General features: G+C 47.3%; 1 protein-coding gene across 1 annotated transcript in view; it reads left to right on the forward strand.

The window, feature by feature from the left end:
• Nucleotides 1-580: 580 nt before the first annotated feature.
• The window catches only part of Dpysl5 (dihydropyrimidinase like 5), an 84,522-nt gene continuing 67,828 nt past the window's right edge, over nt 581-17,274 (forward strand). The window contains exon 1 of the mRNA XM_021163502.1: nt 581-1,020. The gene's annotated coding sequence lies outside the window, so the exon portion shown is untranslated. The remainder of the gene's footprint in view (nt 1,021-17,274) is intronic.

The raw sequence follows: 17,274 nt of genomic DNA on the forward strand, positions 1-17,274 counted from the left end.
ACAAGGTGTGGCGGTGAACATCTGTAATCCTACTACTCGGAAGGCAGAGGCAGGAGGTTCACTTCAAATTCTAGGCTAGCAGGGGGCTACCTAATAAGACCGTCAAAACAACAGCAACTGGGAAATAAAGATGGTGGTGCTGATGTGAGATGAGTTTAAAACACACACACACACTCTTTTAAAGGAGATGTCAAAAATAGGATAGGACCTGGGCGCTGGACGTCGACGACCAAGCGCTGCTCTGGACAAAACGGTGGCTTCGATATCTCAAGAGAAAGCAGGTGCGAAGTGAGGCGCCCAGAGTGGCCGTTCCCTCGGTCTATGAGAACAGTATTCCTGTACTGACCACCCTCGCCCTCTACAGTCTGCAATCCCATCAGTCTCAGACTCGGTAGGACGCTAATCCGATGGCGCAAGTGGGAACCCGCAGCCTCGGAGAGACCCCGCCGCCGCATTGTTTCAGCCCCTCGGGTGGGGTCTTGCAGGGGGAGGGGAGGCGATGTGTCCTCCGGGGACGCCCTATACCCTCCCAGGGGACTCGAGCCATACCGCCCCAGCGCCGGGGCTTTGTGAAGTGTCGCTAGTTACCATGGGACCAGAAAGGAACGCTGAGAATGGCGCTTAGATGGATGGGGGTTGTCGAGGTCCTCGGGCTATGCCCTCTGTCCCTTCTCGGACCCCGGGCCTGCAAAAGGGACTGTCGGGATTTGTAGTCCCAAAGGCGGCGGCAACGCAGAGGACGCGGGGCGCTGCTGGTCCCGCCTCCGCCTAACCTGCTAGCTCGAGGTGGCGAGCACTTGGGGCGGAGCCCTCGGATCCCTGATTGGCCCAGGCGGCTCCCCGCCCCCACCCTGGTCCCCACCCCCGCTCGCCACTCGGGACTCCTGCTCCAGGCGCGCAAGGCGGCCACCGAGAGAGCGCGCTAGCAGCCGCTCCCGCCCCGTGCAACCGCAGCTACCGCGCCGCGGCGAGACCCAGAAACCGACCGACGGACCCGCACAATCGCAGCATCCTGGAGCAGTGGGTGATGGCAAGGGGAGGGTGGTGGGTTTGATCTTCCCGGGCTGCAGCATCCACCCCTCTTTCAGTTTCTCCCTGAGGCTCACAAAAGGGAGGGAATTGGGTTGCGCCTTAGGCTCCTCCAGCCGATGAAAGAGATGTTGAGGATTCGGGCAGATCCGGACTAAGGTGGGGCGCAAGTCTGGGTCTTTGTAATCCCACAGAACTCGGCTTGGTGCCTTGCGACGCCTAAGGCATTAATGTGTGCTGGAAAGATTTACAAATAGCTAGAATAAGGAGGCAGCTAAGTTGAAGGGGTTCACGCCTAGCACCCAGTAGTCGCGCAGCCGTAGCTGGTCGACGTGCAGTAAATGGCTAAAAGGTGGGAGTGTAGGGGAGTGTTTCTCTGGTGGCCGGACCTGCCCTCTTGTGCGTCCCTGGATCGCCGCGGTCCCTAGTTCCCACCCACTGCGCCTCTGGTCTGTTATCTGCCTAACGTGGTCCTAATCCCGACCGTTTGTATCCTCTGTCCCTAAGCAGAGCAGAGGCCCTAGAGGCACCTGCCGAAACCACAAAGGCCTCTGCATCTGCCCAGCCCCTGGCGGCGCGGCACTAGGTCCCTCCGCTGGAGCCGTGTCGCCTAGTCTGCCACGCAGCATCGATCTTGGTGGGTGAGGGATATCGATGCCCCGGGCCTGGGGAGATGGCTGGAACAAACGGGCGTGGAGGCCTGGATTTGAGCAGAAACGGGGAGATGGGTGGGGACAGGTGATCGAATCTGGGGGAGGAGGCGGTGGTTTGGGAAGGGCTGACAATTGGGTGGGAGGCGGGTCTGAAGCATCGCGCAGGTGGCGCGAGGCGAAGCTGCTCTGAAGAATGAAGAGGGGCGGGGAGATGAAGGGAGGATGGAGACCTCCCGGGTTTGGGGAGAGTAGACAGGCATGGGAAGGGGACTGAGGTTGTACAGGGGATGGGTCTTCCTCATGAAGGGGGTGGGGAGGTTCTCCATTGGGGTAGGGCAGGCAAGCTGAGGAGGGGAGAGTCTTCGCCTGAAGACTCTAGCTTTAGGCCAGTCGCTGTTTGGGCTTGGTCTGGCTGGGCGTGGTCCTTGGACTGGGCCAGGGAGCTCGGGTGGCGGGTCCCCGACAAGGCTGGGCTGGCTCGTCTAGGAGCTTTGTTTCTAAGCTTGGAACCACCAAAGGGGACTCGTTTAGGATTTTATGATAATCCGCAGCGCCCCCCGGCGCGCCCTGTTCGCACGGAGCTGAAAGGCTTTGCCTAGCGGCAGATGCTGCCCGGGAGGCGGATGGGGGGGGGGCGTCTCCCGCCCCGGAGACCCTGAGAACAATAGCCTGCATAGGGTCTACCCACGGTCCACGCAAGACCCCCCGCCCCAGAATTCAAGTGTGAGGTGTACTGGTGCAGAAAACGCTCACCGAGAAACCTCAGAGCACGTGCTGTCTCTGGGATTTGTCTTAGGGCACCTGGCACCCCTGGGAATTCCGAGTGGGAGTCGCATGTTTCCCCCCAGGCTGTGGAGCCCGGGGACAGCCGCCTCCCCCAGCTTCTGGTGTCGCTGGCTGCAGCGTCTCTTGTTCTCCGCACGCTGTTGACGAGTTTAGATAGTGGCGCGGAGCAGCACGACAGAATGCAAGTCCCAAAGGCCTAAGGTCTCGGCGGTGCAAAGCAGGCTTTGTCTGCCCAGACCGCCTGAGCCCAAGTCTAGGAGCTGCTATGCTTCTTAAATGAGCCCACGGGGCTAGTGAGGTTTGGGGTAAATTGGGGAGAAGCCTTAGTTGTCGGCAAGGGCGCGGCTCTTGGTTTTAGAACTTGGAACCAGGGATTTAAAGCTTCCGTTTGTCCGTGACCACACCCAAGCGTATGGGCTTCCTTTGCCTTCCCTCATATCGTCCGCTGACTTACAGTGGGATGATGATGATTTAGGTGGTGGCTGCTCACCCATAGGAAGGCTAATGAGCAGAGTCTTTAGTCTAAACGCCTTCTCTGTTGCTGAGTGTCTAAGCACCTTGTGTGTCAGCAGCAGCGCCCTGATAAGTGAACAGCCAAAAGCGGTAATTCTTCTGGGTTTGTTTGTTTGTTTTTAATTTTTTCCTTTTTTGGTAATAATTGTGTGACTGATAAGCTAAAGGTGAATCTTTGGCATAAAGTTCATTTATCGCTGATTTGCAAAAGCAAATCAGACATGTTTTTACAGCCAAAGTGAAAGACTAGATGTCAAACTATAGACCTGATGTTCTTTAGATTTGCCGTCTAGTTAACTGATGAGCCATTTGCATTAAAGTATTATATGATTGCTGGTCATTTCGCTGGAGGTGGATGGTCATCCGCCTGAGGACTGCTTCTTTCAGGACCTAACTAACTATAGGAAATGGGGAATTTAGAGATCATTGGTTTTAAAAGGTAATTTGGGAAGAAGATGTTTCTTGGAACTTAGAAAGCTAGTCTCCAAACGCTAGCTGGAGTGTTTAAGCACAGTTAAATCACAGGGTGTATCTAAGTACAGTTTCATTAAACCTTAAACAAAACAAAACAACACACACATCTGTATATATCCCCATGTATTTATATCTGAATATGTTCATCCAGGTATATGGAGACTAGAATTCCAACATTGCAAAACCACAAATCTGACAATAGAGAGCTTTTCTTGGGAAAGGATTTTTTTTCTTCTTTTCCTTTTCCCAAAACGAAACATTTTGAGAACCATTTTATTGTTTTGTTCTTTTTGTAATAAACCTATGAGATTTGGTTTGGTTTTGGTTTGTTTGTTTGTTTGTTTTGAGACAGTGTTTCTCTGTGTAGCTCTGGCTGTCCTGAAACTCACTGTGTAGACTAGGTTGGCTTCAAACTCACAGAGATCCACCTGCCTCTGCCTCCAGAAAACTGGGACTAAAGATATGTGTCTCTACCTCCTGGCTCCAGTATGTTGGGATTGGGTGGGTTTTTTTTGTTGTTTTGTTTTGTGTTTTAGGCAGTAGAGTTGAAACTGGCTTCAAACTTGCAGCAGTCCTTCCTCAGACTCCCTAGCATCAAAATTATAAGCCCGTTTCTTATTGAGACCCCTAGAAAATAGAACCAAGGAGGAGCAGAGACATGTGTGTAGTCCTTTCCCCAGAAAAGGATTCCTAGGGTGCCATCCTTAACTCTCATTTCCATGAACCCAGAGACCTCAGTTAACTACCCAATTTTGTAGTTGGCCTAGGAACCCCAGGGGTGTTTTTTAGCACGGTCTCGAGGTGAGTCTGGCTTTGGTCTATGTGCTTGATCCCCACGGGCTGCATGCTTCTGGTTACATGGGTTTACACAGCTGACCAAAGTTAGCTTTGGAAACTGGGTGTAGCCTTCATCCGGGTTCTCTTCTGGGTTCTAGTCACCTCTCTCCACACTCCTGCCTCTTCAGCTCACTCTGCACTCGACTCCTCTGATGGGGACTTAGAGCCTCTGAGCCCATGGGCAAAGGCAAACCATGCTCAGGGATACTTTTCTTTTGAAGTAGCTCCTAGAAAAGCCGTAGAAGATGGCAAGTGTAAAACTTGGGAGATTTGAGACCCAGGCTCTCTTTTTCACATAACAATAACTTCCAAGCTTCTGATGGGATCCGGTATCTTCCCTCTTACTCTATAAACCACTGTTTCAGGAAAGAGAGTTGTGGGGATCCTTTAGAGAAATCACCCAGAGCACCTTGTCAGTGTGAAATACTGTAAAAGAAATTAATGCATATGAGAGAGAGCAAATAAAAACATGCGCGTTTCATTATTTTTTTTAAGATATTTGACTTATTGCACTGCTAGCGAGTGAATAAGACTTTATTAAGATTGCTCCGAGAGGTTATATAGGAAGACAAAGGTTGGAATGCTAAGTAAGTGTTTTATAAATTTGATATGTACATATGAAAGCTGCTGTCAATCTAATGGGGTAAATCCAGGAGGATATGTTTATCATTTGTTCCTCTTCAGTCCTTGAAGCTTGGCTAGCCCTCAGCATCACTAAGTCTGTGAAGGTCTGGCTTGTTTCCTTAACTCCTTCCGTAGAGACCTGTTCCTATAACCTGGGCTCAGAGTTAGTGTCATGGTGGGGAGAACAGACCCTTAGCCTTTTCCTATCTGTCACCTTAGGTGAGTGTCTTTCAGGAACTATAAGTGTGGTGGGTACAGTACATGCCAGAGAATGAGGTGACTTGGTGGGTGTGTAGACTGGAGGGCAGTGTCTGGCCTGGGATAAGTAGCCCACAAAAATGATATCACTGCCATCACATCACGCTCCCCCCCATAATCTGTGCCCACGAGGCAGCATTTGAACCCCCATTTGGTCTCGTTCCCTAGAGCAGGCTCGTTTCTCTAGTGGGACCACAGACTGTGGCTAAGACTCCTTTTTGAGGCTCCACCCTTGCAAATAGCAGGAATAGCATGTCTGTAACACACAGCTGCCTTGAGCAGCTGAGAACTTGGAGAGTTTAGGAATGTTCCAGAAGTGCACTGATCTCAGGTTTGGTGACCTGAGCTTATATGTGGGGTAGCCTGCTGTCTCATACATACCATCCAGAGGAGTACTTGAGCACCTTTTGGTGAGGGCTGTTGTTCTGGTAAGTGAGATGTCCGGCCATGCTTAGTTAATGGTGAAATGTTGAACAGCCTAGCTCTAGCTTTCCAGCTAAGACCCTGTGGCTAGGGAGATGGCTCTGTTGGTAAAGTGCTTGCTGGGCGAGTGTGAAGGCCTTATTTTGGATCCATATAAAAGCTGGATGTAGTTGGTAACCTGGGGAGACAGAGACAGGTTGACTCCTGGCCAGCCAGTCTGGCTGAAATGGTGACCTTCAGCTTCAGTAGGACTCTGTCTCAGAAAATAAGGTAGAAACCCATAAAGGAAGATACTTAGCACTTACCTTTGCACACCCCCACACATGTATGCATATCCATCCAAAGTATATGTGTTCACATCCACACAAACATGTACACACACACACATGCACATACACACACACCATATAAAGAAATGTAGGGGCTGGAGAGATGGCTCAGCAGTTAAGAGCACCGACTGCTCTTCCAAAGGTCGTGAGTTCAAAACGCAGCAACCACATGCTGGCTCACAACCATCCATAATGAGATATGATGCCCTCTTCTGGGGTGTCTGAAGAGAGCTACAGTATACTTACATTATAATAAATAAATAAGTCTTTTTTTTTTTTAAAGAAAAAAACCAGAAACATAGATCTCATTGAACTGTTAACTTTCCAAACATGTTGGAAGCATTTTCTCTATACAGCAGTCGATCCTTTGATTGTGCCAAGTTTACAGTGAGGCCACACAAATAGAAAGGGTCTCTCACCCAGAGAAGGGAGTGGTCGTCGTTGCTCAAACCTCAGGGGTCTGTTTAGCGCTTGTGTTATCAAATGGTTTGGGTGTTGGCACACCTGGTCATTTGTAGGGTAGGCCGATGAGTTAGAAATATGGGCCCGAGCCAGAAGTTCAGTCGTAAGCTAAAATTGCTGCTTGTTTTTCCTCAGGGATGTCAGCCTGGCTTTTTTCTTATTTAACTGATTAGATGAGTGTTGTTCTCATTGTTGAGGAACGTCTCCTTTGAGTATAGCCAGCTGATGGGCAACTTAGGTGATGAGCTCAATGTGTGGACATGGTACCTAACTGTGGCGACACAAAATTTGACTGTCTGGGTATATAGTTTACATTTAACGAGCATTTTCACGGGTACCGTGACACAACCTGTAATCTCAGCTCAGCGCGTGGTCAGTAGACAGGAGAATCAGGAGTAAGGTGATGTATCAAGTTCAAGGCTAGCCTCAGCTGCATGAGACCTTGTCTCAAAAACAAACAGACAATAGAGACTACAGAGATGGCTGGTGACTAAAAGTGTTTACTGCTCTCGCAGAGGGCTGGGCTGGTTCTCAGCACCCACACTGGACCGCTTACAACTCCATATCAACTCCAGCTTCAGGGGATCGGATGTCCCTGCTTGGCCTCCAGGAACATCCGAATGCACACACATAGAAATAAAAATAGATAGATTTTTAAAGAAAACAGAAAATAAACATAGTAAATTGAATGGCAGGCTCTGAGATTGCACGGAAGTACACTTCACCATGTTTAGAGTGGAGTTTGTTCCTTTTTTGTCATCCCTATGTCTTCAACACCAAAGTACTAGCCAGAGTTAAGCACAGCCTGGTTGATACTGATGGAGCATCTGGCTGACCCATTTAGGCAATATTTCATGGAATCTTTCCAGCCACTGAGACCTCTGTCTCCTCATTTAAATTTGCAGTCATTTGAGCTAAATGAAGTTAAGGTTTTGTGAATGGCCAGTTTCTCTCAGGGAGGAGAAGAGAGCATCCTGAATTGGGCATTGTCACTTCCCGCCCCCTGACATCTGTCCAGTTTCATTGCTTTGGCACAGTGTTCTGGGGCTGTCACTGTCTCATATGTGTGTGTGTGTGTGTGTGTGTGTATGCATTTCTATGTGCATGCATCTGTGTGTGTGTGTTTGTGTGTGTGTGTCCCACATATTAGCAGTACCCAGCACTCAGTCACACCACCTTTGTGTCCCACCAGGGTCCATTTCCAGCCTGTCCCTTTGTTGATTTCAAATCCGCCATTGGCTTGCAGGAATTTCTCCGGCCTGGGGTCTTTATTCTCTCTCCTTTGTCTGGTCTTGTGTTTCCCTTTGTCCTTCTTCAGAGCAAGGCACTCTATTGATTGAGAAGCTGCCCTCCTTTCTCCTTTTACTAATTTAGATTTCCGTCCTCGAGGATTGATGCGCTCATTTTGCTCTGCAAGCCAAATGCCCCTCAGATTTTAAAATCAAATCACTTATTTCTAGCACGTACAGAATCCCCCTCAGCTTAGTGAAGTTACTTGGATTGGCCGAAGTTTGCCGAGTTCCCAAGTGGCAAAGCATATTCATATGCTCTGGTGACTTTGGGAAAAATAGGTAGAGTGGCTAAGGGCATATTTAAAATGCATATGTCGGGTCCCTGGAATGGAATTTGGGTTGTCAGTCTTAGTGCCAGGGACCTTTAACTCATTAGCCATCCATTGCCCCCAAACTCTTTGTTCTTGAGTAAAACGTAACACCTTAGGCTGTGTCTCTGGGTCCACAGTAGCCTGTGCTGGGGGCAGGGGTTATGTAGGGGAGTACAGTTACATCCGTAGTAACTGAGCGAGGTTTTCTTCTCTGTGTTTGTTTTAAAATAGGACATCACTATGTAGCCCTGGCTAATCTGGAACTCTCTATGTAGTCCAGGCTAGCCTTGAACTCAGAGATTCACCTGCCTCTGCCTCCCAAGTACTGGGATTAAAGGTGTGTGTGCCACTGGGTCTAGCAATGACTCTTAAATAAAGGGAAGCTATAAGTTTATGTTAGTTTCTTTCTTTTTTTTTTGTTTTTTGTTTTTCGATTATGTTAGTTTCTTGAATCAACAAATCTGTCTGATTAGAGATCTGTCTTTTCAAATCTCTAATCCTAGATGGTGCTAGAGATGGAACCAACCCTAACCCTGAGCCACCTCCCCAGAAAACGTGTCCTAGTCAGGCCTAGTCAGCAAGCTGGTCATTAAAGAGTTTGAGAGAGAGTTGGCACGACGTTGTCTGAGGTGGAGTTAGAGAGATGGTTCAGTGGTTAAGAGCACGCATACCTCTTCCAGAGGTCCTAAGTTCAACTCCCAGCACCCACATGGCAGCTCGCGGCTATCTCTTAACTCCAGTTCTCTGAGGTCTGTGCTTTCTCCTGACCTTCACAGGCACCACATGCATGCAGTGCACAGATGTACATGCAGGTAAAACATTCATACACATACAAATAAATAATAAAGCTAAAAAAATTTGTCCGAGGTAACCAGTCAAGACCTGCAATAAGAATTTGGAAGGCAGAGTAAAAGCTGATTTTTATCAATACGTTCTATCTAATGATACTATCTTTTACTGACAGATAGTGCCTAGAATTGGCCACCGTGAGAGAAACGAGATGATCTCTGTTCTGTGGAGAGATGAGGCAGCTCCGAGGCTTAGGCACATTCACAGTCTTTGAGAACGCAGTGCCATACTCAGGAACAGGAGTGAATGCTGGCACAGCCTGGCAAGCTCGATAAGACCTTGGCTCTGCTTGGAGCCAATGTTCGAGATGGACTTGAACTTCCTTTCTCAGGAGTGCCTGTATTTGCTGAGTGCCTATGACAGGCGCTGGTCCCTCGAAATGAGTTAGCACATGGGGAAGAGAGATGGATGGAACATGCCCATTCAGCCCCCTGAGCCTCTTTCTTTGTGAACTAGGGATTGTTCACATCGTCTTCATAGGTTTGAGGGGCTAATGAGATAAGGTGCTCAGAGCTGGAGGGGCTTTGTAAGTGTTTAGCAAGTGGAACTAATGGTACTGTCTAGGTGGTAAGTTGAAGACTTTGAGATGTGGAAAGATGGAGGTGAGTAATGACAGAGGGCTGGGATGCAACTGGGGAACAGGACTCATTAGAAGTTTGGTGGTGTGGCTAGAACTCCACGGCGGCCTTCTTCACTATGCAAACCCTCCCAGGAGGTGTTCCAGTCAGTCCTGAGTTGCTCTCCCTGCGTTGTGTTTGTGAGAACTTAATGTGTCCCAAGTCCTTTTGGGAAAGCCCCTGTGGCATCCGGCCCGTGGGCGCTGAGTTTCTCTCCACTCAGGGAGGCGATGTCTCTTTTTCCTACCCTCCATCTTCGTAAACATCTTCCACAGAAATCATCTGGGGAGCCTGGCCATTTCCCACATGCTACATGGAGGAAGAAGGTCCTTTCCATTCACCCACACCTGTCACTTGAGTCAGCTCATCGTATGCTTCCGTGCCAGCTCAGCTCTGTCACACCCATGCTCTTCGGTGCCTCTGACACCGCTGTAGGCTCCAGATTAATCCCATGAAACAGTTGTAGGATCTGGGCCCTGGGCCCCCTTCACACTGGTTCTGTTTCAGCCACTGATCATGAGCAGTGTGGACAGCCTTGACACTCACCACCCTCACTCCTCTGTCTTGATGCCTCCTGATCCCCAGACCTCTTTTACTCTTCACCCTACCACTAAAATACATCCCAGCCCCAGAGCCTGTTTTCTTGGCTTGCCTAGGCCAGTCTGGAGCTTCCATATTTTCCTATTACTGCTTAAAGTTTGCCCTGAGCAGTCAAGGAAAAGCTCAAAGCTGGGGAGCCAGGCCTGGCCTGGAGCAGCAGTCTATTCAAAGGCCTTCTAGTCTCTTGATTGAGACGTGATGTGAATGCCATAAAGTTGGCCCGAGTGTAATTCTGTGGGCGTCAGTATGTTCACAGGCTGGCACAAACACCACCATATTTTCAGTTGCTCAAGAAGAAACTGCAGGCCCAACAGCACCCATTCTCCGTCCCCCATACATCTCCCCTCTGCCTCTGTGTCCCCTGCAACCATTCGGCCACTTCTGTCCGTGTGGTTTGTCCATTCTTGGCATTTCATACAAATACAGCTACAGAGCACTTGGGCATTTGTGTCCTTGGAAGTCCCGTGTTTTCATCCCTGAACAGTACTGTAATGTCTATACTCTGGTTCACAGTACATACTGCACCCCCTTTTTGCTTTAATATAAAAACTATAAAGAAATTTGGGAAATTTCATACTGTTAAATAGTTGCCCACCAAGCGTGCTAAGGCTGGAGTGTAACTCAGCTGTTGAAGGCTTGTCTGTCATGTGTGAGGCCAAAGAAAAGGGGGAGGAGAAGCCCAGTTATCTGGTACCACACTCAGAAGGACGGCTCATAAGACATTTGGACCTCTTTTTGTACAGAGCAGGAATAAATCTTACAGTTGAATTTATCAAGTAGATGATGGGTCAATGACTGACATCTAAGTAGCTCAGCTTTAAGGAGGATGGTTTGTGGTGGGCTGGCTCCATTTGCTTTAGGCCTGTGGTAAGACAGAATTTGTGGCAGCAGGAACACATGGCAGGGGAAGTGTTCACCTCAGCAGAGTGACAGAGAACATAGGGAAGGACAGGATAAGTTCATTCATGGAAGGCCTGCTCCCAGTGACCCTCTTTCCCTAACCAGGCCCACCTCCTAGTCTTCACCCCCTCTCAATAATGCCATCAGATTAAGAACCCATGAACTGATGGGTCATTGATGTACAATCATGTCTCCAAAGCCCCACCACAGAGCAATTCATTGCTGGGGGCCCAAGCCTTCAACAGGTAAGCCTCTTGTGGAGAACACTCCATATCCCAACCATAACAAATTGGATGTGGAGGTAGCAGCTGGAGGATGCTCAGCTGACTTCTGTGTAGAGCCTGCAGCTGGTAGTGTGTGGCTGTGCATGGCATGGCCATAGGGCTGCCACCAAGAGGACCTACTTGGCTGCAGGGACCCAACCTATGGCTTCCCTGACCTGGTGTTGGGATGGATTTGGAAGGGGAAGAGTTCCAGCCAGAGGGATGGATACGAGGTACCCACAGGTCCGAGAAGCTGGTGGGATCGGCGTGGCTGGGAAACATTTACTTGGGCAGTGGAGAGAGAGAGGCAGATAACCAGAGTGGTTGGAGGCAGCTGAGACCACGGCCATTACACGGCCTCCGTTTCCCCCTTGGCTCTTCCTTGCTGGCATCTATCTACTTTCCAGAGTCCAAGGCTGCTAGGCATGAAGAGTAGGCTCGAGAGGTGAATTTAAGCAGCTCTAGGCTTCATCTATATTCGTTTATACACGCCCAGCCATTGCCCTGAGTGTAGACTGCCTTCAGCACCCTCCTTCTCCTGCGAATTAAACCCAATGACAATATGTGGACAAGCTCAGAAAACTTTTAGTGTCTGTGTATGTTTGAGAAAATCCTGTGCATACATGCAATGTGTTTATTTCCTGTCGACTTGTATTACAATAACGCCACACATTTCTCTTTCCCCTGGGAACCTTTGTTAGGTCTTTTGTGCTCCAAATAGCTAGCAAATAGCATGAAACACGTGGCTTCTCCTTGACTATAGACTCTTGTTCCAAGGTAAGATGTAGTGATTTTGTGTTGTTTTACATTTAGGCTAATCTTGGGGTCATCAGAGCATATTATGACATACAAGTTGTATCATAATTGGTATGGACCACAAAAAAGTCCCTGTATGGAAAAGAAAGCAAGTCCAGAGCCTAGAAAATGTACCTTATCTTGTGTGTGTGCTCACATGCATGTGTGTGTGTTCAAAACTAAGTAGTAGTCAATGACTATTTACAAGGACCCAAGTGGGTAGGCGAGTATTTGCACCCATGTTGTCACTGAGACGTCTATAACACAGTCCCCTGTCCCCTAGTCACCATAGACTGAAGTGCTAGCAGTCATGAGATTATTGAAGGCAATGACCTCGCAGTATCCATTTGAACTCTGCCATCACATATATTAAAGGCCACCATGTGTGTCCTCACGCTTAGATCTTGGCTTGCCATGTTTATTATTCATGTGTGTGCTATGGGGCAAGCCACTTAACCTCTCTGAACACAGCGGCCCTCATTCATTGCAGTGTTGCTATGAGAACTAGAAATTAAGTGTTTAAATTAAGCCCTACATCCTGAGATTCAGTCAGCTGCAGACTGTATTCTACATATACACACGTCACTATAGTTTACTACATATACACACGTCACTATAGTTTACTACATATACACACGTCACTATAGTTTACNACATATACACACGTCACTATAGTTTACTACATATACACACGTCACTATAGTTTACGACATATACACACACGTCACTATAGTTTACGACATATACACACACGTCACTATAGTTTACGACATATACACACACGTCACTATAGTTTACTACATATATACACGTCACTATAGTTTACTACATATATACACGTCACTATAGTTTACGACATATACACACACGTCACTATAGTTTACGACATATACACACGTCACTATAGTTTACTAGGTCTAACAACCACTTAAGCGGTGTTAAAATTATATTACAAGAGTATAAGTAATCTAGAGAATACTTATTGTGTAGTTGTGCACTTAGTGGGTGAGGGTGAAGGGTGTTTGTGTGCCTATGGAAGTTAGAGGACAATTCACAGTCGGTGGCTCTCTTCTGCCATGGATCTGAGGGATCGAGCCCAGGTCCTCAGCCTTGGTAGCAAGCACCTTTCCCCACTGAGTCATCTTGCCAGCCCGAATGTCTAAAGTATACAGGAGAATGTGGAAGCATCCTATAGAAATATTAGGCCATTTGTTAATAAGCTACTTTGGCATCCTCACATTTTAGTATCTTGGGAAAGGGGGGATCCTGGAACCAGCGTCATTTGGAGTTAACCAGATGACAGCATAGAAAACATACGGTCTGAGCTCAAAATCCAAAGCCTGGAGAGGGTAAGTAGGTCACATAGTCACCATGTAACAAACGTGTGGTAAGAAAATATCACGAGAGAGGAGGAGATCAGGAAGCTGGTGAGCTTCATCTCATTGCCCTGGGATAGCCCCCATCAACCGTGCATGCCAACTGGCGTTCATTCACTCACTGTGCAAATGCACACATACAAGCTTCACTCTAATTTTGGAGGGTTTTTTTTTAAGATTTATTTTATTTTTAAATTATGTGTATATACATATCCATGTCTCTACAGCCCTAAGTTCACTGTTTTAATGGTTAATATTCTTTCTTTATAAAATGATGAATCTTCTCCGTATGACTCAGTAAACATGACCACCCTCCCTGAAGTGACCAGTACGGTGTCTCAGTCCCTAGTCACTCCCTGCGAGTGTCAATGTGTGTACCTATAGGTAGGAGGGCAGATCATCTTTGTTGTTACTCATTTGTGAAGATGAACAGTTTGCTGCAGATGTCAAGGGGCCTGCGCTGGGTTTCCGTTTCAGTGAGATACTGCTTGGTCTGGTAGAGATCACTTACATATATAACATTCAAAGGGATGATGGCCACCACGGTTTATCCAACGGTGGCCCACTGATGGGCATCCCATCTGCTTCTGGTTGTTTAAGTTTGACTACCAGCAGCCTTGCTGTGGCCCTCTCTGTAGCTGTGTCTCCAGGTTCCAATGGCTTTGTTTCTGTGCTTAAAATCCTAGGGGTAGAGCCACAGGTCTTTCGGAAATCTTTTTTTTTTTTTTAGGATTTATTTTATTTATATGGCCACACTGTAGCTGTCTTCAGACACACCAGAAGAGGGCATCAGATCCCATTACGGATGGTTGTGAGCCACCATGTGGTTGTTGGGAATTGAACTCAGGACCTTTGAAAGAGCAATCAGTGCTCTTAACCACTAAGCCATCATCTCTCCAGCCCCTCAGAAATCTTAATAGAGATATCTCCTGACTTTTCCAGAAAGGTACAACACTTCATATCTCCATCAGCAGTGTCTGTCCTCATCCTGAACCCACACTCTCAACTCCTGGTAATGTCAGAATCACTTCATTGTTACTTCTGCTCACATGCCCTTGACCGCTGCAGAGGTTGGACATTTAGATTCACTTCTGCCTTAGGATTTCATTGCTGTGAATAGACACCATGGCCAAGGCAACTCTTATAAAGGCAAACATTTCAATGGGGTTGGCTTACAGTTTCAGCAGTTCAGTCCATTATCATCATGGTGTGAAGCACGGCAGTATGCAGGCAGACATGGTGCTGCCAAAACCAAGACGAAGGCAGCCAGGAGGAATCTCTCTTCTATAGGCAGCTAGGAAGAGGTTCTCTTCCTCATTGGGCACAGCTTGAGCATAGGAATTCAAAGCCCACTCCCACAGTGATGCACTTCCATTTCAACAAGGCCACACCCACTCCAAGGCCACACCCACTCCAAGGCCACACCTATTCCAACTAGGCCACACCTACTCCAACAAGGCCACACCTCCTAATAGATGCACTTCCCGTGGGCCAAGCATATTCAGACCACCATAGCTCCTATGTGCATTGTCTCAGACCTTTTCTCTTGTTTGCATGCGCTGTTCTGATCAGTATGGTAGAGCACAGAGCTGTTATATGACCAGCACGTGTTTACCCAGACCACTTAAATCATTTATTTAGTGACTTTATTTCTGTAGCACCGTCTCAGTTTCTTTTCCTGTGGCTATGATAAAGTACTCTGACAAAATGAACAAGGAAGAAACTGTTTGAGCTCACAGTTCAAGGTGGGGACATCTAGGTGGCTGGAACCTGGAGCAGCTGGTCACATCCCAGCTGCAATCAGAAGCAAGCAATAACTGTGTGTGTGCTGTTTCTTTTCTCCATTTGTACAACCCAGGGTCTCTACCCAGGGAAGTAGACTCACAGGCCCATTTTCCAGGCCACACTAGACCAGTGGTTCTTAACCTGTGGGTCTGGACCCCCACGGGGGTCACATATCAGATAATCCTGCATATCAGATATTTACATTATGATTCATAATAGTAGCAAAATTGCAGCTATGAAGTAGCAACAAAATAATTTTATGGTTGGGGGTCACCACACTATGAGGATTAAAGGGCTGCAGCAATAGGAAGGTTGAGAACCACTGCTCTAGACTGTCAAATTGACAGTTAACACTAACAGTCACAGGTATCTTTTACTTTATCAAGTTAAAAATAAAGAGTATACAGTATCAGAAGGCTGTCCTGCCCTTGATGGCTTAGGTTTCCAGATTCAGTTACAAAGTGTCCCTGCCCCTTGGTAGGGCTTCTTGTTCTGTGATTGTTTGTCTTCTAGTATTTTTAGTGTTTTGTGTTTTACATTCAGATGAATTCCAAATGTATACTGTGTATACTGTAAGGTGGGATGCAAATTTAGTATCCGTCCTGAGAGTGGCCCGTTACGCCTCTGTTGGTGGCACATAGTGAGGCTTTCCTCGTTTCTATCAGAGTGCGGTGGCCTCTATCCAGTACCCTGTTCTCCACTGACTCTATAGAGACCTGACACAGTGTGCTTTTAGGATTTACATTGGTAGTCCTCTTTTTTTTTAAATTTTTTTATTAGATATTTTCTTCATTTACATTTCAAATGCTATCCTGAAATTCCCCTATACCCTCCCCCCTGCCCAGATCCCCTACCCACCCACTCCCACTTCTTGGCCCTGGCGTTCCCCTGTACTGAGGCATATAAAGTTTGCAAGACCAAGGGGCCTCTCCTCCCAATGATGGCCAACTAGGCCATCTTCTGCTACATATGCAGCTAGAGACAAGAGCTCTGGGGGTACTGGTTAGTTCATATCGTTGTTCCTCCTATAGGGTTGCAGACCCCTTCAGCTCCTTGGGTACTTTCTCTAGCTTCTCCATTGGTGGTCCTATGTTCCATTTGGTAGTCCTCTTTAACAGTCCCCTATGTTAAATATGCTCTAGAATATCTCCCTAGAATATTTCTTCTCCATGTTTTGAGGAGGTTTTATGCTTTTTTTCTTTTCTTTTTTCCCTTGGAGGCCTTTCCACCTTACACTTGAATAAGTTAGAATTTTTACTTGAGGTGGCTTTTTAGAAAACTTTTCAGAATTTATTATTTTGACTACTTGCCTTTTGGGGGTGGATTTATTGATGTAAAGAATGGTGTTCCATAATCATGAATTTCCGTTATTTTGGGGAACACACCCCAGGAGAGCACAGCTTACATATAATCTTTTGACAGGTTGATGTACCTTGTTTGCTAGAACTGTGTTTATTCCTTTAGTACCTCAGCATCTTTGTTGGAACAATCCACCCTCCCCTGGAGGTTCTGTTCCAAGGCTTCCTTCTGTGTCTTGCCATGCGTGTTGGCTCTCACACCGGTACCACACTGCCTGGCCCTGTAGTTTATAGTAAGTCTGTAGATTAGCATGCCTTCCAGTCAGTTTATCACTGCCTACAAATGGCCCACTGGGACTTTGATTGCAATGGGGTAGATCTAGTGATACGCCTGGGGAGAACTGACTCCTTGCTAGCAAGTCTTTATAATCCCCATAAGCATTGTGTTCCATTTTGTTTTTCTTGACTCTAGGGTTCAAATACTATAACTTTTCATTGTATAGATTATATATATCCTGTTAAATGTGTCTCTTTTTAAATATTTTGTAAATGAGATGGACACATTTTAACGTTGAAACTGATTTCATTCTGTCAGCTTTCAAACTGGCAATAGATTACTTGATTATCTCAACAGAATAAGGCCAGCTGGTACAAGCCAGGCATGGAATAGATTTCGTGTGGTAAAGGGATAACAGGTGACAAATACTGGAACAGCATCCCTCTCCTGGGAAGAACACCTGTGATGGGAAGGGGACAGCTGGGAAGAACACCTGTGATGGGAGGGGGGACAGCTGGGAAGA

Source organism: Mus caroli, chromosome 5, assembly GCF_900094665.2.
Source record: "Mus caroli chromosome 5, CAROLI_EIJ_v1.1, whole genome shotgun sequence".
In the NCBI taxonomy this organism is placed as follows: Eukaryota; Metazoa; Chordata; class Mammalia; order Rodentia; family Muridae; genus Mus; species Mus caroli.